The 18,240-nt window shown below is 49.7% G+C and overlaps 1 protein-coding gene and 1 pseudogene across 4 annotated transcripts in view; one reads left to right on the plus strand and one right to left on the minus strand.

The window, feature by feature from the left end:
* Positions 1 to 18,240, minus strand: part of FAT1 (FAT atypical cadherin 1) — a 318,166-nt gene that overhangs the window by 161,861 nt on the left and 138,065 nt on the right. The gene's annotated exons all lie outside the window — the stretch shown is intronic.
* LOC144821938 (dexamethasone-induced Ras-related protein 1 pseudogene) lies at positions 12,278 to 12,821 on the plus strand (annotated as a pseudogene).

Below are 18,240 nucleotides of genomic sequence, written 5' to 3' on the forward strand. Positions count from 1 at the left end.
TAGGGTAATTTCGGGGAATCACTCCAAATGTATGCTTCCTGGCATTATCTATTAAAGTGGCACTGTTGTACTGCTTATAAAAATGTGCCACCCATGGATGGGGTGGGGTAAGTGTGTCCATACTTGTATTATGGGTCTCTTCAAAGAAAGGTGCATTTACAATTTCCCCCAAAAATGGAGAGCATTTCCTGTTACTCAGGGAAACGAGTGTGTTTGCTGCAAGGGGCTTTCGTGACATCAAAGCTGGGATTAGAATAGATACCAAGAGCTAGTCAGTACCAGCCTGTATCAGCTTTATACAAAACAGAAGTGAACTTTTTAACAGTAGGCTTTATTTGCATAATGCACCGGCCCAGAGAACGCCCTTTTCCACCATAGCCAGAGCAGCTGTGCCTGCTTTCCTGCGACTGTTGTCGTTCTTCAGAGCAGACGAACGGAAGCTCCACAAATCTTACTTTTAATACACTGTACAATAAGTCTCAAAACGTGAATTCTGATCTGGTCGTCCGAATGTATAAAGCATGAAAGTACACGTCTCCCACCGCAATCAGGATGCTTCCCTTGAATGGGGAGCGAGTTCCAGATGCGCAAAGGAGGTGCCGTGACTCTTATCTGCCCTACAATAAAGTGCACAATTACCCCACAAGCCACACCTAGCCAGCGTCATGGAAACCAAGGTTCATTCATAAAACACAGCTCACAGGAATTTCCCCTTGCCTGACCCCAGGCTGCTGTCAAGTCAGCTTTGCTCAAGGTGACAAATGCGTTTTCTTTAGAATACTGCACCCTAGAGCATCGGATTCCTTTGTTTCACAGCAGGTCTGGGGCACTTCCCGGCATTCATATCGGGAGAATGTAAATGAAAATGAAACTTGACTACCTATTCATGCGGACCATTATACTTCCAGCGTGTTTTTGAAAGGCCTGTGCATCTGAATCACACTCGCAACAATCACCCAAAACAGACAATCCCAATGAGCTCTATATGTTATGCCCAAGTCTAATACAATCTTCAAGGGCAAATAGCGAAAAGTAATCATTAAACTTGTAATGAGTTTCAAAGTCTACGTTTTTACTGTACAACAAACACAAATCATCTCCATGGCTACAAGAAAATGCTCCTCCTTAGAATCACAAGGAAGTTAAACTACATATATTTTACCGAGACATTTAATTCATGTTAACACCAATGTCGTTTTTTAATGAAACAGTACATTGGTTCAACTTAAAGGTTAAATGATTTCCAACATTTCCTTGATTGCACTGGAGTAAACGGTGTACAGAATAAAACAAAAAATGTAACAAACAGGCTGAAGGCAGTTATATGTTCAAGCCAGTGTTTATGGCCTCTGAGCAGCACTGTGCAAACAGTCTGAGAAGTCTAATCCTGCCATTTTCAGAGAGGAATGCGAGACAGGGAGGAAGACGGGGGGCAAGGCCGACATTCCGGGCCTGCTGACTGCAGCACTAGCTTTTCCGTGCCAATGATTGCGGAAAAAATTTTTATCAGGAGTTTTAAGGATGTATGTATAGGTATTTGTCTGTGTTAAGCATTAGAGGGCCTCGGCTTATGATCACGATTGTCATGCTTTTGAGGAGTCCTTTAAAATATAGTGGTTTTATGTCTTTCTTTGCTCCCAACACCATTTGAATATGTACGGTGCACTTTAATGATTTTTTTAAAAAATCGAATAAAGTTGATAATGACTGATTGCAGGCATTCAGAAATTGGTTTTAAACAATTGCAGTTATATTTCCCCTAGGCAAAGATCATCCCGGGCCTTTTCAATGCACGTTATGAAGCAGACTACTAACAGCAACTCCAGAAAAAGGAGGGATCGGGACAAGGTACAATGTGAAAATAATTCGAGATACTGCAACACTAATCGGCTGGTGCAGGTCCAATATACAGCGATACGACGCTAGAAAAAGGAATTAAAACTGTCCATAGAGAATGGCAGGAAAATTCCATTTGTTTCTAATGAAAACATGTAAGCAGTTTAAAAGCCACTGGCTTGTTGGGATTACTTTTAGATAAAAGCAAAACAAAAGGGGATAATGGACGGAGTGTTAAACATTGCAAGCACTCACCCCCAGTCGTTTGATCTGGGTTTAATCCATCATCATTCTTTAGCTCACTCCGCCACCCCAGTTCAGACATGGCCATATGCAAATCAGTCTGACCCTGTGCCTAATGGGAACAGTACAGCCCGAACTGCCAAAGGAGGTCTTCCCTGGACTGTAAACAAGCATTTTGGGACCGGTTTCTGGCTAATCAGCCGTCATCAGCCAGACTAGCTTGAATCCAGTGGCAAAGTGAGCAAGGGACCCACGGCGGTACTAAGGAGGGACTAAAAAACCTATGTAGAATCAAAAGCCAGAATTTACGAAGGTCAATGACATAAGCCAACCACGTATTCTTCAGTCATTACTTCATCACTAGAGTAAACATGCTCAACGGAGGTAAGCATTTCTGAAAGGTGGGCAAGCTATAACGTCTACATACATCCCTCTCTTGGGCACTGAAGTTGTAAATCTTAGAAACGGCTTGTGCGCTGTATCTGGTGCCAATCATTCATCTATGATTTTTTGGCACCACGAGCCATGCACCACCCATTTCCAAGTCCTGATATTTGCACTAAACTTCAAGTAGGGGGGCTCAACCAGATTCTAGCACGTTTACCAAGTTAATTCGCACACACTTTTCAGAAAGACCCAGTTAGCATTTTGGCATCTAATAAAAAAAATAATATCCTCACACTGCTTCCTACTTCCTAAAACTCGCTAAAAAACCACACCGCCCTGTGATGGAATCTTTTATGATGCATTGATGAGAAGGTACCAGATCCAAGGTTGCAAGGCAACTCCACAATTTCTGAAATGTAGGAATGCATATGTAAGTGTGTAATATACGAAAACGTAATTACCCGGCGGAGGTAAGGACACTTGCAGACAAGCTGTAAAGCAGACTAATAACTAAAACGCGATTTTCTTATACAATACAAAATAAAGTGATAGAAGTGCAAAAATGACATTTCAGCAACAAACATGGGTTGAGATATCCCATAAATAGTTTTCATGTCTCCCAGTCGACAACTACGGATTGTTTTAAAGCAGACACAAAATCAGAAGCTCTTCTCTCATCCTCATGCCCCAGGATTTATAAACTGCTAAATTACAATTCCCTGCAATACCTAATTTCAGCAAATTGTAGTACTTGATGAAAATCCACCCAGGAAGCCCATTAACCTTTAATTGGTGTTCAGTGGTCTTACTGAGATCAAGTCAATGCAAGTGTACACGAGACGAGTTTGGGAAATTAATAAACTAACAAGTGAGAATAAAAAATGCAGTACGGCAGATCAGAGTGCACCCTGGGCTATGAGCGTGCATAAATAACTAGGAACCACGGAAAGCTTAGAAGCTGAATGTATGACCTGGAAAATATACCTGTCGAGTTTTCACATCTACTCTGAAACGCATCTTCAATCTGCCATTTTACTTTACCCCGAAGGTAGGATGGTCTTTTTTAAAATTAATTATTAGAGAGGAGACGAAAGATAACGCCACATTAATGACAATTCTCCTGATGTTTAAGTAACGCTAGCTCTTCAGTTTCCTTAAAAAAGAGCGGAAAGGAATGGGAGACGCAACTCTCAGTGAAATAGAAAGTCGGCTGAAGCAGCCATTTCCTGTTGCCGTCTAAGTAGCGTGCTTTTCGACACGGTTTCGTGTTGGGGCACACCTGTAGGTGGGGGGGGGGAAAGCACTGAAACAGACACCAACTTAGTGTGTTAAAGGCCGCTTTATTTGGAATCAGGTGCACCTACGCAATCAAAACCCCACCTGGCCTGTGCCAAACAAAACTAATACTCTCTAAATAGTAACCGCCTAACAGCCCCCCTCCACCCCCACCCCTAATTGTATCCCCAACATTGCAACAAAGTATCCACATCCGCTCAGCAACCTAACTCCAACTTCAAATGACCTTAGTGACCTTCCTGACCTCCGCTCCCCAACTGCCCCTACAGCCCCAGGCCTCCTGTGAATCCCCCCTTTTCTCATAGGGAAACGCCACTCGGAAGTCGTTTACGCCTTCCGACCCCCCCCTTAGGACTCCTGCCTCCTAGGATACCTGAGTACCCCCAGCGCTCTATCCAGTGCCTCCTTCAACTGTACTACGTACAGTTCCATGCCATATCTAGAAAGGTGTACCCCATCCTCCCTGAAAAAATACACCGCTCCATATCGCAAGTCAGGATGAACCATTCTCCCCACCCCTTCCTTATCACAGAAATCCCCCATCACCCGATTAATCTTCCGCCGGGCCCTGTCTATCGCGCCCGGGCGCTCAGCTCCCCTCCACACCCGCCTGGGGATCAATTCGGACCAGATCACATGGCACCCCGCCCAACGCTGCTTGATCTCCCTCAGGTCCCTCATCATCTGTTTTACCACCGCCAGCCCTTTGCACTGCACCAAGTCATTCTCCCCTAAATGAATCACTACCACATCCGGACACACTCCTGCTCTCACCACCGTATTCAACATAGGCAACAACTCGTGCCACCGCATACCCCCCTTGCCCCTCCAGTGACACCTATACAGTCCAGTATCCAATCCCAAATTCAATGCACGATGCTTGTCCCACTCCGCTTGCTCAGCCCGCTTGACAAACGAGTGGCCCACCAAATATACATTCAACACTGCCACCTCCGGCCCCGCCACAGCACCTGCAAAGAAACACATATCAGGCTTCGAAATCACAAAGACGTCACCCCTTCTACCTCCCGCAGCCGCACGTACGTCCGGTAACAATCCGACTTCCACCGTCCCAGCCTCTGTATCTCCTCCTTCCCCCAACCCTTACGCGCCGCCTCCGTCCCGATCCTGAAGGAGTGGGTCCCAAAAGCCAAGGGGTCCTCGCCCAAGCCCCGCAGGGCGCGCCGCAAAACACATAAAGCCTGCGCCGCCGTCACCCTGCCCCCACTGCTCCTGCCAAAAACCTGCCCCGCCTCCCGGCTCCGGCTCTCCATCAGCCGCCTACCCCACGCCGCGGGACAAGCCCCCTCCTGCACCCCCGGGCCCAAGACCACCCATGTCCCCACCCCCCTCTGATCAGTTTTGGAATGCCGCAGCCGCACCGCCACTTCCCGCGCGCGCAGGTCCACGTCTTCCCACCCCACTCCTGGCGCCCCCTTCGTCCCCAACAATTCAGACACTCGAAAAGCACCATAAAAAAGCCAAGACATTAACGTGGAAAAACGCACCACCTCGCCCTCATCTCTGCACACCTCCGGCAGCGCGCCAATGAGTTTTACCAACAACGCCACCGTGACCGGACGCCGCAAGCGGACCGCCGCGCCCCTTTCCCTCGACCAACCCTCTAGCAGCCGGGCCCCCAGCTCCCCCGCCGACGGAACGTAGCCCCACCACAGCTTACCCATGAACGCAACAGCTGACAACTTGCCCGCGATGGTGACCCGCGACAAACCCTTCTCCATGAGCCCCAACATGTAACGCACCACCTGCTCCTCGCGCTGCCACCGGTCCCCACGCCTTACCGCGCCAGACCGCAAGAATTCCTCCCAGGATTGCTCGTAAGATCTCCACGTTGACGCTGCTACGGATCTCTTCACCAGCTGGAAGACCCGGGCTCTCCCACCGACCACATCTCTCCCGGCACCGGCGTCCTGACCTCCTCCGCCGCCGTGGCTAGCCCATGGAACCTCTCCCACTGCGAACGAGACAAAGCATCTGCAATGTCATTGTCCACACCCGGTACGTGCCGTGCCTGAAAGAGGATGTCATTCTCCAAGCAACGCAACACAAACACCCTCATCAACTTCAGCACTTGCGGGTCTCTGGCCGACTGCCTATTCACCACCTGCACGACCGCCATGTTGTCCACTCGAAACAACACACGCTTGTGAGCCAGCTCCCCGGCCCACACCGTGACCGCCACCACCAACGGGAACAATTCCAAAAACGCAATGCTCCGGCCGCCAGCCTGCCAGTGTGCCGGCCACTGCTCCGCGCACCACCGACCATCCCAGTAAAGGCCGAAACCGCCAACACCCGCCGCGTCCGAGTACATGGTAACGTCCCACTCCCAATCCTCCGCCGGCGCCATGGGCACTCCGTTGAAACGCTCCAAAAACGCCTGCCACATGCGCAGGTCCTCTTTCACTCCCGCCGACAATCTCACGTGGTGGTGAGGCAAAGCCAACCCGGACAACGCCAGTCCCAACCGCCTGCAAAAAGTCAGTCCCGCCCGCACCACGCGGCAAGCAAAGTTCAAGTGCCCCAACAACACCTGCACCACCACCTTCTTGCATGCCAGCATGTCGGCCACCAGCCCTAACATAGCCGCTTTCTTATCGTCCAGTAGGCGTGCTTCCATGGCGACCGAGTCGAGCTCGATACCGAGAAAGGACAACACCGTACTGGGACCGTATGTTTTCTCTGGCGCCAGGGGAACACCAAAGTCCTCCATCAACCCGGCCAAACCGTCCAGCTGCCGCTGGCAGTCCGTCGCGTCGGGTCGCCCCACCAGGAAAAAGTCATCCAGGTAGTGCGTCACTGACTCCGAGCCTGTGCGCCTGGAAAAAACCCACTGCAGGAACGAACTGAAACGCTCAAAGAGCGAGCACGAGATGGAACAACCCATCGGCAGTGCCTTGTCCACAAAAATGCACCCTTCAAATTGAATCCCCAGCAGCTGGTGATCCGCCGGATGGACCGGGAGAAGCCGAAAGGCCGACTTGACGTCGCATTTAGCCATCAAAGCGCCCTTCCCCGCCGCCGTGACGAGCCTCCGCGCCACGTCCACCGACGAGTAAGTCACCGACGCCAAGTCCGCCGAGATGTACGCGTTCACCGACTCCCCCTCCGGCCAAGACAGATGTTGTATCAGCCGGAACTGCCCTTCCTCCTTCTTGGGCACCACCCCAATGGGGGAGATGATCAAGTCAGGCATCGGCGGCTCCGTGAACGGGCCTGCCATCCTCCCTTCTTTGACCTCCTTGAACAACTTCTCCCGCACGATACCCTTGTGTGCATTCACCGACTTCAGATTGTCCGCCCAGCGGGCAATCCGAGGGCCCTCATAGCCCAGGCGGAACCCCTCCCGAAAACCCCGACGCAGAACCTCAGCATCCTCCGCCCGCGGATACGCCGCCAACCAGGGTTCAATCTTTTCCAGCCTAACCGGAGTACGAGCCTTTGCCCAAAGCTCCTGCTCCCCCCCCTCGCCCCCCACCCCGCTGCCCCCCTCCCTGGGGACCTCCGTGCCCCAGCTGGTGGCCCGGCTGTCCAACGAGCCCCCAGCACCGTTGCGCCGGGTGCCGCTTTCCGCAATTCGAGCACTCATGCCTAAAACGGCAAGTTGCCCGCCCGCACGACCCTTTATTGAAATCCCAACAGGCCCCCAGCGCGGCCTGCCCGGTGGACTCACCCCGCCCCAACCCCCGGGTGGGGCGCGCGGCAAAGGGGGGGGAACCCACTGGCAACCCACTGGCCGTGTAAATGGTGTGGCCGAATTTGGCCCCGCCCATCGTCTGCTGGTACAAGTCCGCGTCCAGCTCCCCCCACAATGCTTCCGGATCCGCCACCATGCGCGCCCGAAACTCCTCGTCATAGTGCGACCATGCGAACCCGCCGTACGTCACCTGGGCCCTCCGCACCACATCCATGTATTTCATGAGCGCCACGGATCGGTCGGGAAACTTCTCGCAGTACACACTTGCGTAGATAAGGAAAGCCGCCGACCAATTGTCCAGTGTCAACGGCACCTTCGGACGCCTGGCCAACTCCTGCTCCTCCTCCTTCGACCCCTCCTTAGACGTCAACTCCCGGTGGAGAAGCTTGAGGATGTCGACGTACTCCCCCTTCCAAATTTTCTCCTTCGTAGCCAACGACAGGTGCGCTCCCAGTGGCTTCGTAATGCCCATGTATGGCAACTTACGCACCGGCACCACGCAACTTTCCTTCCCGCTCGCCGCCGCCTCCTTCCCGGCGACCGCACCCGGCCCCTCTCGCGCGCCGGCGACCGCACCCGCCTCCAACCCTCCGCCCCCTCCCCCCCAGTCCCCACTGAGACTTGCACACATCGCCGCTTACCACTCTCCGCCCCGTCTCCCGTCTTACCTGGCATCAAGGTCGGCGTCCAAACCGGATCCCGCCGCCTAACCAGTTGAGCTGAGGGGGCCGACACTCTCGGTGCTTCCTGCCTCGCCGGCACCTGTAAAATACTGGCAACAACATTACTCTCCCCCCTGTCCTCCCGGATCTCCCCTTCCTCCGCGGACTCCTCCTCCGCCACTTCCACACAGTCCCGACCCCCCCTTGGGGGGTCCACCCTGCTCAAGCCCGCTCACTCCCGACACACTCATCAATTCACCCAAATCCACACTCCCACGCCGGTCCATTCCACTAACGCCTGGTTCAATAATTTGTGCATCCGCAACCACTCCCCCGCCCCCGGCGGCCGTAACAACCCTTCGGGGGGGGGCCGGCGGGGCTGACCCCCGCCGCCATCCACCACGCTCCATTGACAGGTCCCTCGGTGGAGCGCGGCCGCCCGCACTAGACAGAGCCGGCCCATCCTCTCGGTGGAGTAGAGCCGCATGCTGCTCACCCGAGCGCCTCGCAAGCAGCTCCTGCCAAAGGAAAAAAGTGGAGTCCAGCATACTGGGGTGAACAAACCCGCCATCCCCTCCCCACTCACCCCACCCACTCTCCCACCCCAGCGGCGCCCCCCGTCCCCACCCCGCCGAGTGACCGCCGCGACGCGAGGGAACCCCTCCGCTCCCCATGCCCCACCCACCCACACTGCCCCAGCCCCCGGGGCCACCCCACCCGCCTGACCCCCAACTAGGCCCCGGACCCCCTCCATGCCTACCGTCCCAGCCCCCCGCCGAGCCCCACATCCCCCCCTCCATCTCCCCCATACCACCCAACATCTCTCGGCCCCCCCCCCCACCCCCCACACGCCCCCACCCTTCCCGCTCTCCATGCCCCCCCTCCCCTTGGCCCCCCACTCCCCCCCTCCCCAGCCCTGGGGACGACACTCTCTCCTGGCCCCCCACGCCCCCACCCCCCTCCGACCCCGACGAGCTCCAATCTAACTCTGTGTCCGCCCCCCCACCCAACTCCTCCACCTCAGTTTCCTCCACCACCTCAGGGGACCCCGCCCCCCCACTCCCTCACCCCCTCCATGCACTTCCTGGTTCAACCCCCCCCCAGCACTCTCCTCCCCCGACCCCCCCGCCCCCTCAGCAACCGACCCCGCCGGCACCGCAGACACCCCCTCCCCCCTCGGCCTCCCACCCCTTCGTCACCGTCAATGGCCGCCCGCACCCCCTCCCCCCCCACCGCCACCGGAGCCTGTCCTCCGCCACCCTCCACGAACTCCAGGGCCTTCTTCTGTACCCCCCGCTGGCCAGCCTTCTTACCCCCGCCTTTTCCCCCCGCCTTCCGCGGCACCGCCGCACCACGCTGCTTCGCGGCCTTTGCGCCGCCGCCCCCGGCCCCGCCCCCCCTCTGCTCTACCAGAGCCGGCCGCGGTCGCAACCGCGGCGGCTCGCAGGCCCACACGGCCGCCGCGGCGCCGTTGGCAGCGCGCCGCGGCGGCGGCCTCACCTGAAAGTCCGGCCTCAGCACATCCAGCCGGCCCGCCTCCCCCAACAGCCGCAACGCCTCCGCAACTCTGGGGTCCCGCTCCGCCATCTTCAACCACCGCCTCGCAGTATAAATCGATCACACCGACGCTCCACCGCACCCGCTCGCGCCGCCTGACACCACGTGACCCGGGACAACAATTCACTGCGTAACACCCCCGGCTGCCGTGTCACTGCACCTGAAATGGTGCCTAACATTACAAAATGGCCGTATATATCCTCGGCCAGCCCAAAAACCGCCCAAGGAGCCCAACCAGCCCAAGGAGCCCAAGCTACGGGTGCCTGTCTAGGACACCTATCTCCCCCCCCCCCCCCCCTACTGCCCCAAACATCCCCGGGTGTGCAAGCCTCCCTTTGGTCGGCTGCCCCCCCAAATCCCCCTTCTACTGTATTGGAATTGTTTTTTATTAGTTGTTTTGAACAGTTCAAAACGGCAAGTTAACTATTCGAGCTGATATCGGCCTATCAAGTATTAGACGTCAATTAAGCCCACATGCTCCTTACATTCTGCAGTTTCACGGTGTCCCAAAAGATTGAAAAAAATATAACAAAAGGCAGGGAAAATTAAATGACAGGACAATATGCACGCATCGCAGCTGTGGACGCAACCTTATGCTTTCATTTACACTTACCCTGACTTTCAAGGCTTCGCCTATTTGTATTCATGTGTTAACAACATGCACCACCATTTATTCATTTCATCCAAAATGCATATGAAAATGTCCCTGCTTGCACCTCCAAGATTTTTTTATCGATGCTAAATGCTAACCTGTTAACGAAAAGGTGGCGAGTAGTCTAGGTGATTTTTAAAAGCTTTTCGAAACCCTCTTTATTATTATTATTTTATTTGCCCGAGACTCTAAAAGTCACTTCTGTGGCCCAGTGGATCTTCACCACCCGGCTCCTGAAGCCAGTAGAGACTAGAATTTAGATATACCCTGCCATCAATCATTTGCACATCGGCTTAAAGACTAAACTAACCGGCCCACAGCTACACCAGATACTGAACAACCCTTTTGGGTGGATAGTGAAACTAATCACATATTCTTCATCTTTTTCATCTCTTATGCACCAGACTGGATGTGCACATTTTTCATAGAACTGCTCCCATGGACAGGCACATACAGCCATCAGGCTCCACGGCACATCTGTCTCAATTCTTGAAGGGATAAACACATAGGTGAGACCTCTTTTCGCCAACATAAATTAAGCATGCAACTTCTGTGTCCTACAACACAACGCGACTGACGGACAGTAGTCCATCACTAAACGAGGAGGTGGGCAGTGAGTAGTATGGGGTTAAGGTATTCACCAGAAACAGTGTTACCAAAATGAAAAAAAGTGAAGTAACTTGTTCTTCTAATGGGTACTTGTAACTGCAGGTTTCACATCTTTTGAATCAATATCAATGCAGTTTAAGCACTAGGATAGAGGGTCTGGGGAGCGGACTTCACATCAAGACCTGGTGCAGGACTGAAGAGGCAAAATGCCCCTCTCTGTGGACCTGAGAATCAAGACAGTAGGGCTGGGTGAGGGTATGGATGGAAGCCCCTTAGGTGGCATAGCAGATGTCCAAAACACAAACGCCTCTAGCCAAAGCTGTAGTGACACCCTGGTGAACTGAGCCTTAAGGCTCTTGAGCACCATCTTCCATGGCTGAGTCGAAGCACAGTCTGATGCACAGAATGCTCCATCTAGACAAAGTTTCTTTCTAGATTGTCCTTCCCTTCTTTGCAAAAATAAAGACGTGGCCATCCACCCAGTGGTCCTTAGTCCTGTCAATGTTGAAACTAAAGGCCCACCTGGGATTCAGCTTGTGAAGTCTCTCGTCTTCTTTAGAGTGATAGGAAAATACTGGAAGAGAAATGGTCTGCTCCATATGGAAGGATGCCTTTGAAACCATTTGTCTAAAAACAGGGTCGTGTATGGTGGATGCACAAACAAACCTTGTAGCTCACTGATGGGATGCGCCAATGTGATTGCAACAAGAATGCCAGTTTAAAAAGTTATCCATCTGGCAGGAAGTTCATTCACATACCTCACCGTCAAGCCACTTCAGGCAATTCGCATCGCTGACCCAATTCAATAAGGACCTCAAGACCTGGCTCTTTGAATGATCCTCCACGCTCAGAGGGACAAGCAACCCTGTCCCCAAGCACCTCAAGACACTCCCGGGTGAGTAGTCACACTTTACAAGCCCCTGATTGATTGACAGAAAGTACAGCTATACACTGGCTCAAAAGAATTGCGAATAAAAAATGTCAGAGGTAAATTAATGTCCCACAATGGCACAATTAAAAGTGCCAGTGGACACATGCTTGAGACTTTTCAGGCAATGCATCACAGCAGATGACGTCAATAGTAAGCACGTGTAAGGTCAATAGGTTTCACTTACGCAAGATCCATTGACTCAGTCAAAAAATGTTTTAGACGTGTTGCACAGCATCCCAGGCTCGAAGCAAGGAAGAAAAGAAACTTTAATGTGGCCGACATTGACCATGTCAAAAGCTTTGTTTCATTTACGCCACGTTGCACAGCAGTGCGAGCTACTGTGCAATATGCATAAAAAACATTGCCCAAGCCAAATAGCCTTGCAAATGCTTTATGGCTTTGTTGATGCCTTTTGTGGTGGACAGGAGGGATGGAGAGGTGATGTCTTCATCTTGGTTTTCAGTCTGTACAACTAAGACTCCTTTGAAGATGCTCAGCACCTAAAGCAGCAGATTACTGAAGTCATGCCCCCAGAACAAGACCAAGGAGAAAATAGGCGTGCCATTGGTGATCTGAGGCAACAAGGGCGATTGCAAGCTCTACCATGAGGTGCAACTGCATGAATTCAACCAATTGGTGGGCTACAAGAGCTTAAAGATCTCTGCCAAGAGAAACTCTCAGCTGCACAAGATGTTCCAGGACCGTTTCACCATGGCCGAGCAAGAGGAGCTCATACTTGCATCTCAAGGTCTCCGACCACTACTATGACATCTGCACAAGACATCTATCCAGAACACAAAGATCAAATATGGCAGTGATGCTTATGGCACTGTGGCGCTCTTCAATAGATGTTCCAGCATCATGTACATTCCCAAGAAGGCCATTGGTGGTTGCCAGGCTAAAGACTAGGAGAGGTGTGTCATCAGATAGATGATGTCCTACCAATAATGAGCACATAGGAGTCAAGATAAAACCATAAAACGTCTGTTTTGAGGTGGATTCAGTAAGGCATATCCATGTGGTGACAAGAGGTTTCCTCAATGCCTCCTGTGAAGAGGCAAGATCCTCAAGGCTGATGCCACTGGAGACCTTGGACAAGGAGAAGTTGGTCTTAGAGTGACAAAAATGTTAAGTCACAATGCAAACCAGAAGCAGAAAGACACATACACTGGCCTTGTAAAAGGCACATGTGTAGAACTAAGGACTACATAGAACAGTTAATTGTACTGTACATGCTTTTCCGAGCTTTTACGCGCAGGAGCACAAAAGGAATGTGCAGAAGTATTCTAGCAATTTTGTTGCTGTGTGCAGACTCTAGACAAGGGCTGTGTTTGAAAACACGACCGTAGGACCATGGCTGTACTGGGAATCCAAACCAGCCCTGGCAATTAACTTGGTCGGCCCTGGGTTGGTGTTGCTGATGGACACTGCTGCTGCTACACTGCTGTTGCTTTTGTTACAGGGGGCTGATCTTGCAGCACTGCTGCAAAACTGGACCCCAGTAATAAGGCCCCCATTGGTCCAACACCGACCCCACCATTCCGGCTCACCAGGAAAATGCCTGGTGCCCACTGCGGCCAGTCCAGCCCTGCATATGACCAAATGCTGTGTAAATCAGAAGACTTTATAGTTTACACTAGTCTGTCATTGCAAGCTCAGCTATGGCTTATATAAATGTAGTACGGTTATAATGGCTTGATCAAAATTGTCTTTTTTTATCAGTGTTTATTTTTTGTGCTGCTTATAAATGTGACCATTTTATTTTGATTTATACATAATGAAAATTTTAAAGAACCCCTATTCCTTTGTGATTTCTTGGTGGAAGCGATAGACAGGGGAGGTGTTGGGGCGGTGTGATGGTTGACATGAGTCGTGCTAACTGTTAAAAACATTTAGCTTTTCTCTTGCACATTGTGCATCACGCTAAACACTATGAAATGTCCAAAATGATGTGTGGCGGCACTATACTAAACACTCGATGGATAAATACCCAGCGCGGTCTAGTTGGGGATAGGCTCCATTAGTTATCGCAAATGCAGGGTCACATGTGCTACCACTGCACATCAACTTGTAAGCACATATGGAGGAAACACTTGAGCCTCTGGCATAAGAAATTCATATTTACATGTGTTGCTTTAGAGGTTTAAAATAAAACTACTTACTTATCATTATTTAACATTAATAAAGCACTATGCGCACGCAGTGTTTTAAAGCTACTTTTTAAATCCAGTCACAGAACGGTAGAAGACTGACAAATACCAAAAACATTAAAACAGTAGAATTTTTTACATTTATACCATTATACTTGCAGTTTCAAGGCGCTGCAAATAACATACCATGCTATCCTAAATAAATGGTAATAAATGTAATGTTTAAAAACTGGCCTGCATCTGCCCATTGTGTTTTACCTTGATAAAGAGCCACACATGGAGCTGGCGCTATAAAATTCAAAACGGCATTACAACAAAACTATACGGACAACGTAAACTACAAAGCACAATGGGCAGAGGGAGGTAAGACAAGCAGCATGAGGGAGGTGAGGGGGAGGAGGATGGGGGCAACACAATAGGAAGTGGAGGAGAGGCAAGCAACACGATGTAGGAGTGAGTGTAGTAGGGAGATTGGGGCAGGACAGCGAGGGGAGGGGCAACGGAATGAAGACCCACACTCATACGGTGCATGAAAAAGACACAGGCGTATAGAGAATCAAGGACTCTGGCCGTAGACCGGAATACGTACTTGGTCCATGCTCCATGGCAGGGACACACTCAAAACCGCAGGAGGCAAACAGAAAGTCCAGACAAATAAGAAGCATTTAACACGAGTGAAATTGAAGCCAACCAATGATAAGTAATAGTAAATAATGGGCGGGCTCCAAGCCAGTTCTAAGCTTTTTATTTTATTTTTTTTAAACAAAAGATTTCAACAACAGCTCATGCGCGCTGTCTAAGGCGAAGCCTACAAAGGGCTGCTCAGGCAAACGTAGAAAGGATGAAAGAGCCAACAAGTAGCTTAACGGTGCCCAAAGAAAAGTATGGCCGGCTCAGCTACCGAACAAGTAGAAGCACACCGAACTTTTAGACTGAAGGGGTCAATGTGCCGAACCTTGCACCAGGCCCCAAACCTAGCCCAACAGTCATTAGGGAGGGACTTGGCGGAAGTGCAGTGAGCTGCCAAACTCACATCTACCACGTCTGAAAGCAGATCACAGCCAATCAGTTGCATGCAGGTGTAGATTATAGAGGTTCAGAGGTAGACAACTAGCATATTTCTTGGAAAGCAGATTCTCTTACAGGGTTAGCCAGAACAGAATCTCTGATTCAGCAGTTCAAAGAACCAAACTCCCTGAGCGATCACGATGAATTTAACCTAGTTCCACCTATCCATCAGGACTAGAGAATCTGAGGTGGAAAAGCTCAGAGGAGATCAGAGAAACATTGACAGCAGAATTCATCTCCCAGAGAGCCCAGGAGGGAAAGGGTGGGGGGGCAGTAGGTATTGGGGGAACCAAGGGTGCAAAAGGTGCGCCAGTGAGCATTGTCATCTGTAGCAAACAAATCAACCCAAGGCATACCCCACTGGGCATAAATACCTAAACTCACAGCAGGAGGTTTAAGATATGTATACTGAATTCTGTCACAGATTACAAGAAATACTATGAAGCGAGCCCCAGTCTACTCCAGAGATGAAAAAACAATTCTCCCATCAGTATACAGCAACAGGAATGCTGTGAAGACCTACAGAGGTCTTGTTAATATCCCCACTCTCAGCGTTCAAGTCATAAATGGTTTGCGATAAGTTGCTACCTTTACTAAGAGACAGGTGTGAAGTCATGTGACCTGACCCGATCAGGAATGAAATCAATGTCTCTGGTGAAGTCTCTTTTGACACCCTTGCATGCTCCAGGTTCTGCTGAAATAGCAAGGGTCTCTCTAATGGCTCCTAAATATGATCAAGAGTCTCTCGTTTGATTCTTTTGTCACATTATTTCTCTGTAATAATGTGCGGCTGTCTCAGGCAACTTGCGAGTGGTTTCTGTTTAAATACATCTCACAGTATTAACAAGACAATAGGTTTTGTTGAGATAAGCATTCAAGAAAAATGATCTATGAGGTATCACAGAATTAGCTAGGGCTCGGATTATATCATTTCGCGCAGTAATTTAAAGAGCTCTCAAGTTTACCCTTACCATTCATGGGAAGCCCATACGAGGTTTTTATAGCTTAGTTTGTCTCATAAATTCGTAACTACAACGACATTTTGAAAATAACTAGGAGTGATGGCTACAAAGATCCAAAGCAGCTAACAAGTAATAAGGACTGGATAAATAAGAGTGTGTTATACAGGATCGTCAAACTTTACTAAGCACTAACAATATTTAAAATAACCAACTTAATTGCTTAAAATGCTTCAAGTTCATAACATGGCTTTGGACATTAGCCATGTCGATGTTGGATGGGGATGGTTCTAAAGAGAGGCAAGTGAGCCTGCAAAAATTAATTGTGAATTAACTGCAACATAAGAGGAGCTGCCAAGATGGTGCCAGTTGTAGCCCAGAAGTACATGCAAGATCATAACCTGATGTAGATAGGAATGGAGAGAGAATTTGAAAAAATGAAGTGTTGTCTACATTTAGAACACAAAATCGATCCATATTTTAGAAGCGCCATAGTTCTAGAAATTATTTTTTTTTATTATTATTTTGTTTTTAACTCCGCTTGAGTACTGTAGATTATCAGTAAGAGTTTTTGACTGCAAGGTTGGGAAAACTGGGTGGAACTGTCCTGCGATTGCCAAAAGCTGAACTGGAGACTACATAGTATGTCTGATGCTACAACAGATGATACCATAGACGGTTTATAATTAACACCGCGGCAGTTTTCTGCTATCAATACATACAAATGTCCTTATTTATTAAAAAGCTGAGTCTGGAGTGTAGAAAAATTCTAAAGCAATGGAAGAACTGAAGGCTCAACGTAGTGCAAAGAAAAACTTAATAGAAATGAGTGAAAGAAAATGAAAAGATGCCAAAAAAATAAGCAGCAGCAGATTTGTTAATAGGATGGAAAGGATGTAAAAAACTAGATGTGTAAGACATGAATGCTCATTTCCCAAGTCGTCAAAGTTGTATTGCGAAAGTAGTCCATTAAAAATGTAAAATGCATGCTTGAAGCTGCCCTCAGCCGTGTAAAGAGTTTTCCATTCTGTATTCGAGGTGTGCTTCCTCTCCCATCTTGTGAATGTTGTGTGTGTTCATGCTTTTGTGAAATACGATAAAATTAAAGCCCAATTAGATGGACCTTGATGGATTTCACAAGACAACTATCTGCACAAGTGGCTGAACAGATCATTATTTGCTAAAGCAATCATTTTGTATCTTGGACAGACAACTGAAGATAGCTGGATAATGATTTTGTAGAGTTTAATGGTGGGAATGCACCAGATTTGTCACTATTATCCGCACTTACACTTCAGCATGGACCATCCTTCTCAAGCAAAAACATCAACTAGCAGAAGAAATTGACTAAATGGTCAAATAAAGGCTTTCGGTACAAGTGCTATTAAAACCAACAGCCTAAACAGCCTCTATTGCTGCATCGGCTGCACATTTATTGATCCAACCTGTCCCAGCAAAGCACCAGGCAGGTTGATGAATATGATAACTCCAGATGGCAAGTATTAGAAACAAATGTTTCAATTTAATGTACCAGCAAGTCACTGCACAACTAGACTCTGTAAAGCTTTTCATAGGGTTTGCCTTCCATAGGGAGAGGTGTGGCGCCGCGGCCAGGGCGACTGACGCTGGAATCTGGGGACCACGGTTCGATCCCCGGCTCCGGCGGCAGGTTAGCCCAGCACCATGTGACTCTGGGCAATAGCTCGCTTAATCTTCCCGACGGCCCCCAGCGCCTAGAGACCCTTACGGGTGATTGTGCGCTTTACAAATGTGGACTTTATATATGCTAAATTAAACATTTTTAAATTAACCCCTTCAGTGCTGATGACAAAGCCAGCTCGTCATGGGCGTTACTTGCGCTACGCGGATGACGAGCTGGCTTTGTCATAAACAAGCTATTTTTTTATTTTCAGCGCACAGCGGGAAAACGCGGTAGGGGTTAAAAAGTTTCACTCTCAACAAAAGAGGCTGAAGTGAATCATTTAAATATCTATTTTTGATTACTTAAATATCTAAATTCCCCATCTCACAATTAAAAGTAGTGCCCAGTCCCTTGCTAACGCCCCACCACGTGTACAAACACTTGTGTATCTGTTCGTAGTCAGAAGTGATAAACTGATCTTTACCCCCGCTATCAAAGGTGGCTCACACGGGTAGCAAGTACAACATCGA

Source organism: Lissotriton helveticus, chromosome 2_2 (assembly GCF_964261635.1).
Source record: "Lissotriton helveticus chromosome 2_2, aLisHel1.1, whole genome shotgun sequence".
Classification (NCBI taxonomy): domain Eukaryota; kingdom Metazoa; phylum Chordata; class Amphibia; order Caudata; family Salamandridae; genus Lissotriton; species Lissotriton helveticus.